At 37.9% G+C, this 18,391-nt stretch overlaps 1 protein-coding gene and 1 long non-coding RNA gene across 3 annotated transcripts in view; one reads left to right on the top strand and one right to left on the bottom strand.

Annotated features, from left to right (window-relative positions):
• Positions 1–261: 261 nt before the first annotated feature.
• On the bottom strand, positions 262–18,269 carry LOC134500821 (uncharacterized). Of its 2 annotated transcripts, XR_010068299.1 has the most exons (4): positions 18,195–18,269; positions 16,203–16,272; positions 14,330–14,367; positions 262–498 (listed from the first exon to the last, which is right to left on the bottom strand). It is a non-coding gene; the product is annotated as an uncharacterized LOC134500821 (long non-coding RNA). The 2 variants fall into 2 exon arrangements; XR_010068297.1 differs by lacking the exon at positions 262–498 and having other exon boundaries at positions 14,274–14,367.
• Positions 18,268–18,391, top strand: part of ZDHHC14 (zinc finger DHHC-type palmitoyltransferase 14) — an 80,054-nt gene continuing 79,930 nt past the window's right edge. Inside the window, exon 1 of the mRNA XM_063308211.1 lies at positions 18,268–18,371. The gene's annotated coding sequence lies outside the window, so the exon portion shown is untranslated. The remainder of the gene's footprint in view (positions 18,372–18,391) is intronic.

The following is an 18,391-nucleotide window of genomic DNA, read 5'->3' as shown; positions in this document are numbered from 1 at the left end:
AGCGTAACTGTGCTGCACCTCCTCCCCCTTCTTACACTTCAGTTAACTAGGGAGGTGCCTGCCTGAGCCAAATATTATTTTGTACAGTAGTTCTGGACTTTAAAAATGCATCAGTCCCTTTTGCCTAGATAAGAGTTACTGAATTGTGAACTCTCATGAGCAGGATGATTCTAGAGACACAAGACTCAAAGCATGTTTTTTTCTTTTTGTTTTATTGCTGATGAGGCAAAGGAGACATTCACTAGGCATGTTAGATTGCATCATCTTAGCTATTAAATCAAGAGTTTCAGTAATGTTATTGCTTCTGAATATAATCAGTAATTAATCAAATTCTGCAATTAATGTGGAGAAATGTGGTATTCTAAATCAGACAGACTTTGACTCTGTCTATATCACTTTAGTAAAGAGCTTCTCAAAGTGACATCAAATTACTTGTCACAGTCAGATTGTGATGTGGCTCACGCTTGCTTCCTTACTTTCTTTGATGAACTGCAAGGTCTGAGGGATCATAAGAAAAAATTCAGCAAAATTGTAACTGTAAAGATCATTGAAGAAAATTCAGTCAAAATGCAAACTAAAAAAAAGGGAGAGAATCTGCTGTATCTCTCATCCCACACCCCAATTTCAAAGCTATTTCTGAACTCAACAGAGGAAATAGTATGCTTCCAAAAACTATGATTTTAAAGTAAAGGTGTTTGTTCCTATTTGTGATGACACAATCTATGCATATAAACCACAATTTATAGACCACTCCCATGATTTAAATGAAGTCAATGCAATCCATCCAAACTGCCATTACTTTCTTGATTTGAAGAAACTCAGATCACTTGGAAGACATTACAATTGTGATATGGATGTATTTGAAGCAGGTTTATTTCCTAAAATTCTAGAGTGGTATGAACATGATTATGTGCCATCAAGTTTTATTTATTTATTTATTTATTAAATTTATGTCACCGCCCGTCTCCCCCAATGGGGGACTCTGGGCAGTTTACAATAAAACAACACTAAAAACATAGCCATCTAAATTACCATTAAGATATAAATAAAATAAATTAAAAATCCAAGTGGAGATGGAACACAATCACTAAGAGGTGTTATGGCGCTAGCCATCCCCAGGTGGAGGATTGCTGACTCTTAGTGACTCCATAGATAGACTTCCTCCATGACGATCTGTCTCTAACCTGGGAACTAAATGATATATATATATTTGCACTGTGAGGTATTTTAGACTAAATTCTGGGATTATATTTTGCAACTAGCTGCAACAGTCCAAGAACACATTCTCTGATATCACTCATCGGATACCTTTCCAAGTGTCCACATTGAACAATTTTTTGTTTAGAGATGAACAAAAGAATTTCACTCAGAATAGCCAATATGATGTCTATTTTCTTTCGTAAATTATTTATAATCATCACATAACTGAATTAGAACTGAACCCCTTTTGCCTCTCTATGGTTTGTCTCTAATTTTCTCAAGTTACTATTCAGTTGTTGTGGACGGCACTTTTGCTATGCAGAGCAAAGCAACCTGAATCATTCTCAGTAGCCTGCCTGCCTACCTATTTATCTATCAAATTTTATCACCACCCATCTCCACCACAAAGGAGGGACTTTTTCCAGTTGCTGTATACCATCTGAGTAAACATAGGCTCATCACTTCTTCCTTCCTTCCCAGTGAAACGGCAACTAACAGAGCAAACCATAACATTTTCCAGTGCATTGTATTCCAGCTAGTGATATTATCTGTACCAGATTGAAGTGAAATGATGCATAATTTCTCAGATTTTGCTGCTGGGAAATGTTTTAGCATTAGCTGCATTGACTTTTCTTACTTTTACTGTACAATGTCACTTGGCCTGGATAACTTGTTTAAATACATAGGCACACACCTCTGTTTTAGTCAACAAACTAGCACATGGCACTCTGAGTTATTTTCCTCGTCCCATTCATCCTATCCTCTGACTCACTAATACAGGTAGTCCTTGGGTTCAAGTCCTCTTTAGCTATTTTCAGTTTTTAAAGTAGTGCTTTCTCTCCTCCCCAGACACAATTTTTGCGGTGTATATGATATGACATGCTTCACTCCTGTCTGGTTGCTGATGCAGTCAGGATTGTGATATGCCCAGCTCCTCTTGGCCCCTTTAGCAGCCATGGGCATGTCCCTCCCCACAGTTGCCAAGCACTGTCCTCTGTGGCTATTTTGGCGCAAGCTCTAGGAGAGACAAGAAACATGGTTTCTGTATAGGGTTATGCCTACAAAATGCCTGAATAGCACTAAATTTATTTTTGAACACAGGTTCAGTGCTCTTTTGAACAAGTGTTGGTCCGTGCTGCTGTAAAGGACAGTTGAGATGACCTCAAGGAAGGAATGACTGAACTGTTCAAGTGTTTTCTCTGTGACGCACTATGGAAATGAAAGTTGGATTCTGAAGAAGCAGGAGAGAAAGAGTATTGATGCTTTTGAACTTTGGAGTTGGAGAAGACTCCTGAGAGTACCACAGACAGCCCAGAAAACAAACACATGGATCATTGAACAAATCAGCCCAGAGTTCTCACTCGAGGCACAAAATGTCCAGGCTCAAATTGTCCAATTCAGCCACATTATGTGAAGTTTTAGTCCAATTCAGCTCTCTGAAGAAGGCTCTAGCACTGGGAAAGGAAGAAGGAAAGAGAAGAAAAAGATGACCAACAGCAAGGTGGTGGGACTCAGTTATGGTAGCAATGAGTGCACCATTAGAAGACCTGAAGGACCAGGTTGGGAATAGATTGTCCTAGAAAAAAATTACGTGGTGGCTAAGGATCGACACTGACTTGATGGCACATAATCAAATCATCATAACTTTTCCCTAAAGATTTGCATGAGCCTGTACAAATTTCAGAATCACTTTAAGAGTCCTGGCCTCTCATTGCTGGGATTAAACTTGCAAAGGATGATCTAAGGGAAAATCACATAAAGTACATTATGCAATTTAGAGCTGAAAGGAAGAATGGAGTCTTTGTGAGTCTGATTTTAATTGGGCATTTTCTGTACTGTACAGGTCTCCAATTTATCGCTAATCAGCCTGAGACTTTTGAAATCGTTGCTTAAAATGTATAAGTAAATAAATTATGCAGTAATTCTTTCCATCAGACTTATCTGTTCTTATGTAGAAACCATTATGTAAACTTTCCTTCTTTAGCGAGCCTATCTTTAGTTTCCCAGAACCATTTCTGCTGCCCTGGCTGAAGGTTTCTAGTAAACATTTCATGCTGGCATTGATCAGTGGTTTTATAGCATCATAAATACACATAATGCTTTATCCAATTAAGAGATAAACTGCCTGCAGTAATGTACTTGCTACAGATGGAGTCATCCTATAGTTTTTACATTCAACAGGGGATCATTCTCACTTGGCAATTAAAACAATACAGCTGAGAAAAACAGATAGATACAAATAAATAATTTTTAATTCTATGAACATTTTGTATACAATATTGCCTGAGTTAAGAGGTTTATTTATATTATATTTGATTCCACCCTTCCTCCAGACAGCTCAAAACAGTATGTACCTGGCTCCTTCCTTACTAATTTTGTCCTCACAACAATCCTGTGAGGTAGGCTAGCTGAGAAAAGATTGTTTTTATTCAATTTATATCTCACCTTCATTTTATACAACTCAAGGCAGCAGACTTGATCTTCCTGCCTCCTTTTTGTCCCCACAACAATCCTGTGAGGTGGGTTGGGCTGACAGAGAGCGATTGGCTCAATTTCACCCAGCTGGCTTTCATGCTTACCCAGTGACCTGTGTGGCTGAGTAGTGGGGATTTGAGCTTGATTCTTTTTTATTCTGACATTGGAAGGAACTGGTGGTTCTGACATTGATCTTCCTCCTTCAAGCTTGAAATATCATCTCTAATCTTGGAGAGGGAATTTTGATGCATCCTACAATTGTTGGGAAACTATCCCATAGGTTTGCAGCCCCAGAGTAAGATGTATTATCTGGGAATGAATTCATTTTATTAAAGGATCCTTTTTCTCTTCCCTCAAGTCTTTCTGCTGAGCAGACACTCCACGATGTCTTGCCACATACCACAGCAGAATTATGGGCAGCACCTTGTGACCCATAAAACATTACAGCCATCCTTCATACTCCTTGGAGTTGCTTCTGAGCAGACCATTGCGCAAATCTAAGATCATCTGCTGAAGTGACTGACCTCAATCAGTCCCAGACTGATACCAAAACACACCCAAGGGAAATCAAAATATTACAAAAGATGCGAAGGGCAGACTCATTTATATGTGTTCAGATATAAAGGAAAACAGAAGGGGGACTATAATCTGCACTTTCTACATTCCATTTATCTCTTGTTTCTCTGTTTACACACCTCCAGGGCCAGCCAAGTTTGCATGTGTAGCTACAACTCAGCATTCCACACATCAGATGAACTATATCACAGCCCACCAAAGCTATTCCTTAATAAATGTGTAAGTTATTAATTGCCATATTTCTTGTGGCTCTTCAAGTAATGATATTCGCTGCATGCAAATGCTAGGCTCAACTGTCGTTGAACACTGCATGAAAACGCCTGTCCTTCTCTCAGCAAGACCATGGAAAGTTGACCAACTGGGATCAAATTCTTATTTGCTATTTTCTGCCGATTTAGGCAATGGCTGGATTTGTGCATCTTGCTGAGACATAGGATGGATTAACATCCTATGTGAATCCAACCGTGGAGGGAAGCTGCTGTTTGCCTAAAACCAGGACTGGGTAGCAAGAATTGCTTTATACATGAAAAGGGAAGGAACATACATGCTCAGGATTCCTTCAATAATTTTTATAGCTAGAGATCAGCAGTTGATGAATTATGGTTTGCATTATTTTAGAATATTTCTGCCCTTTCTTCAGCTAGAAAGACTTCTAGAATGCTTCCCAAATCAATAAAATAATTTATTCAATAATTTATTCTCATCCACAGGGGGGATCAAAAAAGACAAGTCCCCTATTTTGGCTTTAAAAAGACACAGCAAAGTAAGGATGGGGAGGGAAAAGGAATCAAGAACACAGGCGCTAATTTGTAACGTTATCTAGGTGGTTCTTTTATAAATCAGGAGGAGAAAAAAAATAAATCTGCCCTAGCTGACCCTTTTATTTCCAAGGGTTCCCCAGTAAAAAATAATCATGATAAAGTACCACTAGTCAGACTGAATTACCTGACCCTCCTTAGTCTGTCCAGCTGGAAATCTCTTGACTCTTCCACCCAGGACATCTCCCTTCAGTTCAGTGCCACAGAAAATTAGAAAGGAAGGTGTTTGAGATTCTCCCGCCAGACCCCAGAAATACAGACATTAACAAGCCTTGTGCCAGTCCTGAAACAGAAGAAGGAGCAAGGCAGTTCTGCCTATTGGGAGAGTTTTAAAGGGAATTTATCTTACTAAGCCAACGAGGCCAAATCTCTAGATATAAAAATGGGAATTATTGAAAAAAAGGGGAATATATTGGAAAAGCAAGGTAGGACAACTATCGCACACATAGATTTCTAAATAAAACCAATATAATCACTGCAGTTAAACTAGTTCCTCTTACCTGCTTGATTAAGAGTTTATGATTCACGACATGTCCAGAGAGTATTGCTAGAGATCATCTGAGCCTCCTGCTTAGATGTGCATAGACAGGCTCTTTCTGTTTCTTCTTCTTCCCCTTCTTGGCCACTACTATCAGTTTTTGTTCAGTATGGAAGATAAATTAATGCTGTTTTGGAGCCACTTTTGCCTTGCCTAGTCTGACCCAGTTCTGATTTCCCAGGTCTGATTAGCAAGTGAGAAATTATCTAGTGACTGACTACACCTTTCTAGAGTTATATATCCACACACTAGTTTTCACCAGTTTTGCCATTGTATAAATGGAATTACATGGGAGAGACTTTTTTGAGGAAAACCAAGATGTTTTTGTAGTTGTGCTATACCAAGCCTACAGGTTTTTGCCATTACAAGAAGTCAGAATGGATAGCTCAAAGACAGGGGGTTCCCCAAACTGCTGATCTCTCAGCTGAGTCAGCACAGTGGCCCTGTTCCTTGGTTCCTCCTCTGCTCCAGCCTGAAGGAATGTTTGATGACATGAGAAAAGCTAAAGCCAATGAAAAAAGCAAAGGCCTTAGAGCTGGTGGTCACATTGAAATACAGCCATAGTGGTTAGCTGGTAATTTAAATCTAGCAAGGTTAAATTAACCATGTGTTTTGAGGATCAAGACAAAAATCTGAATCTAATTTCCATAAATAAAAAAGGGTTAGAAAACTTTAATTAGCATTCTACCTTACTGACATTCTTTATAAAGCCAGGAAAAGGAGGCTGTGATCCTTAGGAGATTAATTAAAGCAAAACTTTAATGAAATCTGGTAAAGACTGCCATCTGAAGTGTGTTTAGGACTCCAGTCACAACTCTTATGTCAGCTTCTGGGCAAGCCAAGTTTTTCTAGAATAAATTTGAGGCATACCCACAATACTGATTTTTAAAAATGATCATCCTTTGACATGTGCAATCACAGTAAAGAAAAATATTGGCTAGGTTGAAACACTGTGCCAAGCCATGATTTCTATTAATTATGATTTATTGAACAAATTAGACACTAGGCTAATGCTAAGCTATGATTCATTTAACCAGATTTATTGAACAAAGCACAATTGGTACTGTTTGCTCAACACACTAATCCATCAACCATGGCTTATGAACTACAATTACTATGGTCACATATTAAGCCAAAACCAAACGTCACATTACTGTTTAGCACAACACATGAAATTATCGGTGTGTGAATTGGCATTTTCTAAGAAAATTCTTCAGTTAATTCCACAAGTACGCAGATACATTTCTAAACATCGGTTATCCAGAACTTGAGATCTGCCATGGATAGAGCTTCCTCTTCATTTCACATCCCAAAACATGGATTAGCATAACATGTTGATGCTGTTTGTTGCCAAGGTACAAGTTTTATATTCTGATAAATTCAAATAAAAAATTAATAAGACCAATTTCCTTTCATTAGATTGTATCTTCTAGCAGCTTCAGAGAATTTACAAATCCTATTGGTAATTCTCAGATTAGGGTAAGCAAAAGATTGGGATTAACCGTTAGATCATTGGAAGAACTGCAGTAATTCAGCAAAGATATTGGTCTCCCAATTGTTCAGTAGCAACAATTAAAATTTCTCCTCCCTAAGTGCCGTGGCTAAAACTTACTGCTTGAAGTAAATCCAAAGTTGCATTTCCACGTAACAGGACTTGTGTACAGTACTTGCTCCTAGTGCCTGGCCAGGAGATGTTCTCAGATGCACTAGTAAGATTCGCACATTGCACGATACAATAATGCTTAGAGCCTCTGGACTTGAGCAGCATATAAACTGCGGCAATTAATGAATTAATTAAGTGATTCATTTGGCTTTAGTTTAATGTGTTGGGTGAGCCCACCCAATTGTGCCATATTCATCTCAGCATGATGCACGCCCAGGGTTTTTCTGGAGTCGAGCAACTTTAAAAATGTAATAAACAAAGGTGACTGGGAGTAGAAATGGCGGACGGAAGACAGCTCTGCAAAAAGTGAAGCTGACGACTGTGGCGGAATGAAGAGCTGGCAAGTAGACCGGCTCGTCTTAATTCCTCTTTGGACAAGAAGAGGACTTGAGATCACCCACAAGTGCTCCAGACAGTTGCTTCTCACAAGACAGCAAGACAGCAGTCTCCAGCAGGTTTAGAGCTCCAGGAGACAAGGGAATCTTGCTCCAACTCCAGTCAGCACCTTTGAAAGGACACTGGGTTTGCATTCCTCCTTTTCTAATCACTTTTGGAAGTTGCTGCTTTTCAGCTGTTAGGAACCTTTGGATTGACAGGTTTTACAGCACCAGGTGAGTTTCCTTCAGTCCTTAGCAAAAGAAGTATTAAATACAAGTTTAAGAACTTAAAAAATTGGGGGGTGGGGGGGAATAAACAGGAAAAGGTGATTAAACTTTGATTTTAGAAAGTTACAAATGGACAAAGGACCCAGATAAATTTGAAATAAGATTTTGGAATTAATTATAAGAATCCTTCCTGTGAGAAAATGCTTTTGTTTTTAATTCTTTTTTTAAAAAAACATAAGAAGATTTTAAAAATTGGACACTAGAGGCAGTTAGAAGGAACTAAAGGTTACAATTAAAGGACAAGAACACTTAAATTTGACTTACAAATACAGAATGGAGCAAAATATTTTAACATTGGACATATTGAGTAATATTTTTGAACAATGGACCCAGAAGTTAATTTTAAGAGTGTCTGCCTCTATAGATAGACTGTGTCTAAAAGATGTAATGGAAGAGGAACAAGTTCTACCTGAGAAGATTGAGACTGAGTTGCAAGTGGATTTAAAAATGACAGGCTACAAGAATGACATGGAAAAAGATGTTATATTGGACATACAAAAGAAATTGGCTGATGTCTTAATAAGTAAAAGGGATATACAAACAACAAATAAAGAGAGTGACCTGGATAATTTTCCTATATTGGATTTACAAAAGAGGCTTGTTAAAGCTTTGAAGAATTTTGTGAGAAGAGACCAAAAAAATATGAAAAGAAATCAAGTTCTAGGACATTATTTGAAGGGACTAAAGATCAAGATTGTTAGAAGTAAAAGGAAGGAATATAAAGTTGGTTTATTTGATCAAGGTTAAAATAGGTATGTTGTTATCTCTGGTAACCATTAATGGACTTTTTTTTGCTCAGGACTGAAATAACAAGGCTTCAAGGATTTGTTTATGGATAAGAGATGGCATATGGGAAGAAAAGATGATTTGTTGTATTTTAAGAGAAGGTGATAAGTTACTAAAATTGTTAAAACTTGTGACAAAGGCGGAATTCATTTCTTTATATATTTTTCTTTTTCTTTACTATATTCTTATTTTTTCTCTTTTCTCTTTTTTCTTTCTTTTTTGCACCTTCTGTTTTATTTTATTTTTATAATTTGTATTATTGTTGTGATTGTAATTTTTAATAAAATTACTATAAAAATAAAAATCTAATAAACAAATAAAAGTAAAATAAAATAAAATGCATGAACACAACCAACATTTTGCAGTTGACTCCAGTGGTTGTATCTGTGTCCTAATTTTAAAAAAAGTAAATCCTGCAAGTACAGATATGCCAAATGATTTGAGGGAAAAATGTTTGAATGCCACACCATTCTGTTCTTATCTCTCTCAAAGTATTTTGATATCAGAATGGACTCTTCAGGCCTTCCTGAACATGTTCTAATCTTGAAATGGGCTGTTTCAACTGCTAGAACTCTTCTGGAAAGATTGGTATAGAATGTTTGAGTATAGAGACATTTTGACCATGAAATGTTACCCCAAATGGTAGTCTAATAGGTTATTCAAGTTTATACTGTAATTATATGATTTCATTTTTGTTTTTAACTTTTATTTTAGTCTCCATAAATGGAATGGCATATAAGTTGATTAAATAAATATATAAATAATAACCCTTTTGCGTACCTCTACCTGCAAGCCTGTAATCTGTCCCCACTTTCTTAGATTCTTTTCATTGTACTCAGAATTGCAAGTGAATGTAGGGATGCTCAGTTTGTCAGTTCAGAACAGAACATATAGAACGCCATGTCTGGGACATAGTGAACTACTTCTGATTTGGAGGATTTATTTCTGGGTATGGCCAAACCAGTCCTGGAACACCATGGTTCAGGAAAGGATGTGGCATGGTCCAAACTCCTCTAGAATGTTCTATTCCTGAATCTGTGAGTTTTGCAAATCCCTAATTGAAAGAAATTCGGAATGATTTGAGAGTCAAGAATCATACTTGCATGGAGAGTAAATTATTGTTTTATTTATGTACATGATACTGTATCTGATTAAACTTATCTTTCCTGCATAAATGAATATTGTGTTATGAATAAAATATTTATGGCCTCCTGGGCAATTTGCTTTAGTAGTATTCGTTTTCATATTAGACTTTTAATTCATATGATACAGGCTAAATCAACTTTTTATATTTCATAGATTCTTAATGAGTTTAATAACCAGCATGCTGTCCTGTTTGAATGATTTAAATTATTACTTTTAAAAGAAACCTATATCCTAAATTAATGCCTGTTAAGTCTTTCTGGCAGAGAAAAGACAAATAGGAGTGAATAATCTCCTTAGGGAGATAAGTAGTGCTGAAATAGCTAGAAGGGATTTCATAACAAAATGTACTGATTTTCTCCCTCCTGTTTTGTTTACCTTCTACTCCTGTTCCTGTTTATTTTTCTTTGCTGTATTTGTACTTTATGATCAATAAGGGAGACTTGGAACAGATTCAGGCAGAAGACTGATAAGCATTTGTCAGGAATGCTTGAATCTGGATTCCTGAACTTTGCAGGAAATTGGACTCTGAAGCTTAAATGCCCTCTTCCAATTCTATGTTTTTATGAACATGCTGTATATCTGGAGTGCACAGGAGTATCATTTGGGGACCCAGTTCAGACTTTAACATAGGACACACAGAGGTTAAGGTGTTGGACTAGGAATGGAGAGCCCACGTTCTAGTCCACCCCTTGCTTTAGAAGCTCACTGTGTGACTTCTATCTCATGTACTCTTGTTATGAAGAAACATCAGAGGAAGAAACACTGCGCATGCCACCTTGAGGTCCTGAATGAATGATGGGATATAAAATCTAATAACTAAATAAAAGGTTTTGTCTCATATATACTATCTCATACATCAAGAAATTAAAGTGTTTCATTTTAATTCTGAAATATTGTCTGTTTTTTAAATCAGAAACATACCATGACCGATTAGAGCTTTGATGCAAGTATGGTAGTAACCTGTTCTTGTGTGGTGTTCGTGTGTGAACATATATATGCTAAATGCTGGCTGGGTTCACACAATGTGCTAAGGAATTGCTGGCTTGTTGAATAAATTTCACTGGCTTCATACAACACGCTAAGCCAAAACAAAACAAGTTGTAATTTGACTTAAATCATATATATATATGGGGTATGTAAGTTGTACCAGGAATTGACTTCTCCTGTCCTGAAAATTAATACAACTACCTTCCAGGAAAGTGTTCATACTCAAGATTGTCTTTTTCCAGGTCAATATGGCAAATTTGTTTGTCTATAAGGTGCACAAAACATCCTGCTTTTGCTGTAACAAATTAACATGCCTGCCACCCTTGAAACAGATTATTTACCATCAGTAATTATTTTCTCCTGTACAAGGAACTCTAGGTCTAGCAGGTAAGAAGGTATGAGATATAGAAAAGCAAAGTTGTACTGTGTCTCAAAAATCTTATCTAACTTTACAGACTTTGGAAAGGTCAGTCAGCAGCTCTCTCTTCAGAATCTCATTTGTTCTGTTCTAGCACTACTTCTGATTGGCTCTGGCAAATCTCACAGGAGATTATTCTATGACAAAATAGGTATATAGATACAGGAAAATAAGTTTTGGTAAATTCTCTCCAGTGTGATATTCAACTAAGCTTAAGATTTTACTCTCATGAGGCCAGATAATGGATAATCTTCCCATTACATCAGAGGGTTTTGTATCCTGGATCCCTAAATGTGCCAGATCTGGATTTTAAACCTACAAGAAACTGATTAGGATTGCACCAATTTGCTTAGTTTTAACTTGGCATCTTGTACAAACTCAACAAATCATAGTTTGGTACAAGGTATGAATCCAGTTACCATAAGCAGACTACCGTATCATGTGTGATCATTAACTGGCAGCAAAAGCTATTGCTCTCTGTAAGTCTTTGCTGCTCTATCTGATGCTTGTCCAAATTTCTGCAGATATGTAGACCTAGCCAAGAGTACCCTAAAGAGTAGTTTAGCTGTTCAGATCCCCAGCCTAAATTAAAGCTTATGAATCATAAAAGTGCTAAAAGAGGTGCTTTTGTTACACCAATGATGGTGTTGGCAAACAACTTGAAAATCTCCACATACCTGCTCTAATGTATGTAAATGTTGTGTATTGTGGAATAATGGTATTAAATATATTTTATAAAAGTACTTCCTGAGGCCTTTGTTTTAAGCATAATTAGTGGGACAAACCAGTTTGTGTGCTGTACCACAGCAGAGCTACTAAATCTGGGCTGCAAAAATTTGTATGACCACTAGCTGACAGAAAGGTGTTAGAGTTTTCTTTATCTCATTGCCATCATCTCATAGTTATCCTGATTTTTGCAGCCCAGATCCAGGGGCTGTAAGTTTTAGTTTAATATTCAAGCTGGTCAATTCATTCCTCCTCTCATAATTGTCAAGTTGGCACTCTGTGTTTAACTCTTACTGGAAAGGGTCTTCAAGGAGCTATCTTCCAATACTACCCCTTTTTAACAACATGTTTATTTCAGGATTGTCTACTTCATCCCAACTGATACCACTCTTGTTAATGGTCCTGTTGTGATTGCTATTTTATCAGCCATCAAACACTTGATTTAACAATTGGAGGAATGATGGCATCAACAATAAGGCCAATCTAGGTTGTGCTATTTCTATTTTGACCCTTAAGTTTTTGGCTCAGCAAGATGCCCTGACAGTCTTAAGTCTTCTTGTACTCCCCTCCTTTAGCAAACAGGTAACTACTAAATTAGCTTATCAGTACCTGCTGAAGTAGAACTACATAGCTTTTTATGCCTGTGGAAATTTACCTTAGTAGTACAAGCAGTGACTAGGCTTTTTTCAGTGTTGACCTAGGATAAAGATCCATTGCAAATTATTTAAACAGGAAAAGAGGCAGCTGAACAAGCTTTGTTTGCAGGTTTGTAAATACATTGACTTAGTTCCATGAGGATAAGGAAAAAATGCCTTCGGGAAAGAGAGTTAAAATAAACCAGTGTTTTTCAAACTTGGCAACTTTAAGATGTATGGACGTCGTAAAGAATTCCCCAGCCAGAATGCTGGCTGGAGAATTCTGGGAGTTGAAGTCCACACATCTTAAAAGTTGCCTAGTTTGAAAAACACCGGAATAAACAGCAAGAAGTCTGCCATATTTTTTTCTTCCTGGCAATTGCTTTGGCACAATTCCCATTGGTGGGTGTAGGTTAGTAAATGTATTTATGTTACAGAGTTATTTATTAGGTGGCTCTGTTGCTAGGATGATGGTAGAAAGAAGAAAGGGTATGAAGACCTCTGCCTTCCCTGTATTTGATGTCAGCCAAACCCTTGTGGCTAGAGCTCATAGTGTGCCAGGCAAGTGAGCGAGCTTGTTCCAGCAGTAGCACAGCCCAGCAGCTAGTCCAGTTTATGCCAATTCTGAATTGACATTTGACTATGTCCATACAACCGCAATGACACTGCTAAATTGGACCGCCTCAGAAATCGAAGACATTTAGAATCTCTTAATCTCCCTTGCCCTGTCAACTCATGCACATGAAACACACACATCAGATTTAATACAGACTCCATTATATCTTGAACAGATTCATTGAAATCAATGGGACCTAAATTGCTGTGAAGCAATTAATTGCAATGGGTCTACTCCACAAATTACTAGTGTCTTCAGACTCATGAACATGCTGCTGAGAATAGCTGGGATAAATTGGTGGCTTCTTTTTACTTAAATTCCAATGTATTTTAATGGATCACATTAATATGAACATTACATTAATCAGACATGAAATGTTTATAGCACCTCAGGTTGCATTTTAATAAAATGAAACTGCAAAGTCAATTCACATTCCAAATATATTCATAACCTTGTAATAACCTGATAGAAGTCTGATTTTATATTTCTGTCCCTTCAAAGAACTCACAGGGGCATTCTGCTCCTATTCCTAATCTCAAATAGTCCAAAATACCAAAAAGGGAGGAAATCACTCTTTAATTTCAGCCATGGGAAGCACAGAGTAGGACAAGTACTGTCATGTGTGTAATGACATCACTGAGCAAATGACACAGACATTTTGCATGTCATTAGGTGTCATTGAGGCTTCTACTGGAAACCTAAGATTTCAGGGATATGCTTTAGGGATTCTGTGGGATTTAAGGGTGGAAATGGGAACCATTTGTTTCTAGAAGCTTCCCATTCCCATTCAATTGCTATGCTTGAAAAAAGAAAACAGAAAAAAAAAACGCTGCTGAAATTTGGCAATCTTTGCCACTCAGTTTTCAGTTGTGCAATGTTGGTATCACATGCCAGAAACTGAAATTAATTTGATATTTTATAGGCCAAACAACTGAACTGAGCAGGATTTGCCCATTTGCATGCATGGGACTATAGTCCTAATCTCTCTAATACACAGTAACTGAAACATTTTAAGAAAATAAAAGGCATTATAGTTAATTTTATTACCACTAAGGCTGACATTGAAAATTAGTAAAATACTTTCCAGTTCCAATTAATGTAGATTCTTGTACTTTGCCCTGTGAAATGAACAAATCATTAAAATTTCTCTGTGTTGTGTGTGTTTAAACTTGACACTTTTAAGATGAGATATTTTGAGCCTTTCTATATTGGGAGAAACATATTTTATTACATCACTATTTTTTGTACAAAGCTAATGTTCCATACAGCATACTTTTCCAAATTACATTAAAATGCAAATTGGAATGGTTGCCTTACATTTCTTTTCACATATTTTGTATTTGAAGTTTTTATTTGATAAAACCAATATACTGAAAATATACTACATGTTAGTATATTGAAATGATCTGTGACTAAACAAGCAAGCATGATCTCTAATTCTTGGAGCACCACAGAACTTTCAAAAACCACAACGTGAATTGCGTGCTGAATTTCTGTCTTTTATTATGGCGACACCACAAGTTATAATTAAAGTGAAAAAGTTGATAATTTTGTGGCTGGAAGATTCAGTTTCTCTCACTTCCATATTTTCTCCTTTAAGCTAGCTCCTTGCTAAATTGCTGCTTCTTCCTGCCTTCCTCATCCTATCCCATAACTATTGAAATTGTTAGCTTTGAGACTAGGCTGTGGTATGGCCATTGCCACAATCAACTAAATAGCATGGCTGGGACAGGATGTTTATAAGGTGTCTATGCCACGTATATCCAATATGTCTGTGCACTTGAAATGCTTGTATTTTGAAGTGTAGCAACACAGCACACTTGAAAGCTGGAGAGGAAGAGTACATTCTTCTTATAGGGAACCTTTTGAATTAAAACTGCAGCCTTTTGGGGCAAGAGTCATAGTTGGCTTTCAAACGGTACATTCCCTAAAAAGGTCGGGGTCAGGACAAACTAATCTAATTTAATTGATTTGATTTAGATGCCGCCTGATTTCAAACAACTCTGGGTGGCTCTCAATGTAACAAAAAAGATAAAATACAACAATTCAAAGAAGACCAACAAAACAAGAAAGACGCAAATAAAAAACAAGACAGTGAATCCAATCAACAACAAAACTCATGACAGGCTCCAGCCACCCTAGCCCAAGTCCTGGGAGGACAGTCAGGTCTTCAAGGCCCCCTGGATATGGGAGGAACTTCATTACAGAGGGCAGGTGTTGTGAGAGACTCCTGAGTCCCAAAAGATGGTACTGTTTAATTGAAGGAACCCAAAGCATGCCAATTCTGTCAGTTCATATTGGCTGGGAGGACACCATGGCAAACAGTCCCTCAAATAGCCAGACTCTATCACATGTAGGCTTTATTGGTCATAACCGGCACCTTGAATCATACCTGGAAGCAGACTGGTAATTAATGCAGCTTGTGGAGCAGAATGATCACATGGGCATACCAAGGCATGCCCGTCACTGCTCGCACTGTTGCATTCTGGACCAGTTGAAGCTTCCGGGTAGTCTTCAAGGGCAGCTGCATGTAGAGCACATTGCAACAGTTGAACGGTTGAGATGACTAGGGCATAAGTGACTGTCTGAAGAGCCTCCTGAATAAGTTTGAATAAACTAAATGGAATCCATGATGTTGCCTAATTATTTAATAGCTTAAAAAAATTAAAATGCAGTTTTATGGTCACTTTTAGAGAATGTGCATTTCTATGTTAGATAATAAGGTTTAAACCACTTCCATCTCATTTGCAACCCTAAGCAACTGGGACTGATATCTTTTGTGATTGAAGGTGTTAAGGGGCAAAATTGGAATCAATGTTTGCTTTAAGGTACCAGTGCAGCCCTTAAAAACCTGCACTGGCCTATTGTTTTCTATTAGATTAATTAGTACCAATTCACCTTTTAAAATTCCCCAACTTCCCCATAGTAAAAAAAAAAAAGGGGGGGGTCTTACCTATTCCAGCACCATCACAATATCACTAGGCAGGTCCTCAGGTATGGCAGATCTTATTAAAACTGCCAGGCTAAAAAAAGTATAGGAAAAGCCCTGAATGGGAATTCAAATGGACAAAAACTCTTGATATTGTCAAATTTTCTGAGCAACACATCAAAATCTTGTGATATTTTGTGATCTCTTGAGATATTTTTTTTTTTTTTTTAAAGAAAGATGTTTATTTTAGGGTCCCTAAACAGAGGCCATCTGCAGTACATTCCTGGACCATCTGCGGTTCCTAGATGACAGGCTGGAAACCACTGTATTAATCAAGCTAGAATTAAATAACTTCCATTATGGCTGAGTGTGATGTGTGAACCCAACCAATATATCATGGAGACATTTAAGACTTTTTGTGTGTGTGTGCCTTCAAGTCAGTTTTGAGTCCTGATAACTGCCTGGACTAGTCCCTGCAGTTTTGTTGGCAATGTTTTCAGAAGTGGTTTGCCGTTGCATCCTTTTTAGGGCTGAGAGGAGTGACTGGCCCAAGGTCACCAATCTCGTCTTTTTGAAACCAAGAGAGATAATTTAACAGCTATCAACTATGAATAACCATAGCCTTGTTGACAGAGAAGCTAATGCATACATTCAAGTGCATGTATTTGGTTCATATATTTTACTAAGCCATAAAGTGTTTTGTTTGGGTATGGCATAGCACTGTGTGTGAATCTAGACACTCTGGTTCATTCCACAAACTATGCCTAAAACAAAGTTCTCAGGAGGTGCTGATACAGAGTAAATGCTTTTCCAAAACATACAATTTTTATATATGTTAGAGCAGCTGTGAGGAGATCCTCAAGTTGCTTATCAACATCACCACTGGTGTAATAAAAACCACCTCTTTTAGCCTTTTTGCAGTGTATATTCTTTAATTTAGATGAGATCTGAACTCCAAAGCTACTGTTTAGGGAACTTTTGGACAGAGATATCATATCTGGGCTGAAAAAATCCAGATGACTGCTAGACAGGAGGAAAAGTTACAGAGAAATCTAACTCCTTGCTGCCAGCTAGTGGTTTTTGGTAGTTTTGCAACCCAAATACAATAGCCTTACTCTTGGCATAGCACCCTCATTGCGTTTTTGCCCTTTATTGTCTGAGATTTTCCATGTAAATTCATATCATTGGGGGAATTAGAGGATCTGGGCTTTTGTTTTTAATAACAATCTGAACCTACATAATGTAAACACTTCCCTCAAATACATGCAACATAACTTTCTTTTCTGGAAGATGTTTTGGTAATCTGTGTGGGCGTAGCATGGCTCAAAATGTAATGTAAAAATTAAAAAGTGTGGGCAAGTTTGTACTGTAAAAGAAAATGGCAAAATTAACATAGATATAATAGGAAATAACATGAGAATAACAGAAGAAACGTGGGGAGGAGAAAACTTGAGAGCAGATGATAAACTGAAAGAACACGGTATAAATAGCATGAGAAACCTTTGTAGGTTCTCAACAGACTTAACACAATCTTATTCAGTTAAACCGGAATAAATTTAATCTGATCCAGATTCACCAGACCCCTCCAGGGACGATGGATTACAATATCCATACTCCAGACAGGTTGGATAAGGCTTGATGCAGTCCAACTGAAACGAATGTTGTTTATTCGTTTAGTCGCTTCCGACTCTTCGTGACTTCATGGACAAGCCCACGCCAGAGCTTCCTGTCGGTCGTCAACACCCCCAGCTTCCCCAGGGATAAATACAAATTGGGCATTTTACGGGGCAAATTGACAGTATTTAGAAAGGGGTATCTATTATTGTTCTAAATTATCTTCCGCTCCCCTTCTGTTGCCCCTTTAATTGCTCATCCCTTTCCCGCCCTATTCTCGCTTTCCTCACACAGGAGACATACATTACCAGGCGATCGAAGAGGGAGGAGCGAGGGAAATGTACTTGGGATTCTGGGATACGTAGTTCCGTTCCTTTCCCCCTTCCCCTAATGGTTTCTTACGAATCTCTCCCGAACCACGCGGAAAAAAGGCCCGGCATACATTTCCCAGAATGCCGCGGAAGAGCTGGCGAGAGAGGGTGAGCCGACCACAGAGGGCGCGGGACCTTGAGCCTTCCGGCGGGTGGCCGCCGGTGGAGGAGAGGCGGAGTTTCCTCTTCGGCGTCCCGTGATCTGCAGGTGGGCGAGCGCGCGAGCGA

This window comes from Candoia aspera, chromosome 1 (genome assembly GCF_035149785.1).
Source record: "Candoia aspera isolate rCanAsp1 chromosome 1, rCanAsp1.hap2, whole genome shotgun sequence".
Taxonomy (NCBI): Eukaryota; Metazoa; Chordata; class Lepidosauria; order Squamata; family Boidae; genus Candoia; species Candoia aspera.
The sequence above is the reverse complement of the archived record's forward strand: the minus strand, read 5'-3'. Positions and strand labels throughout refer to the sequence as shown.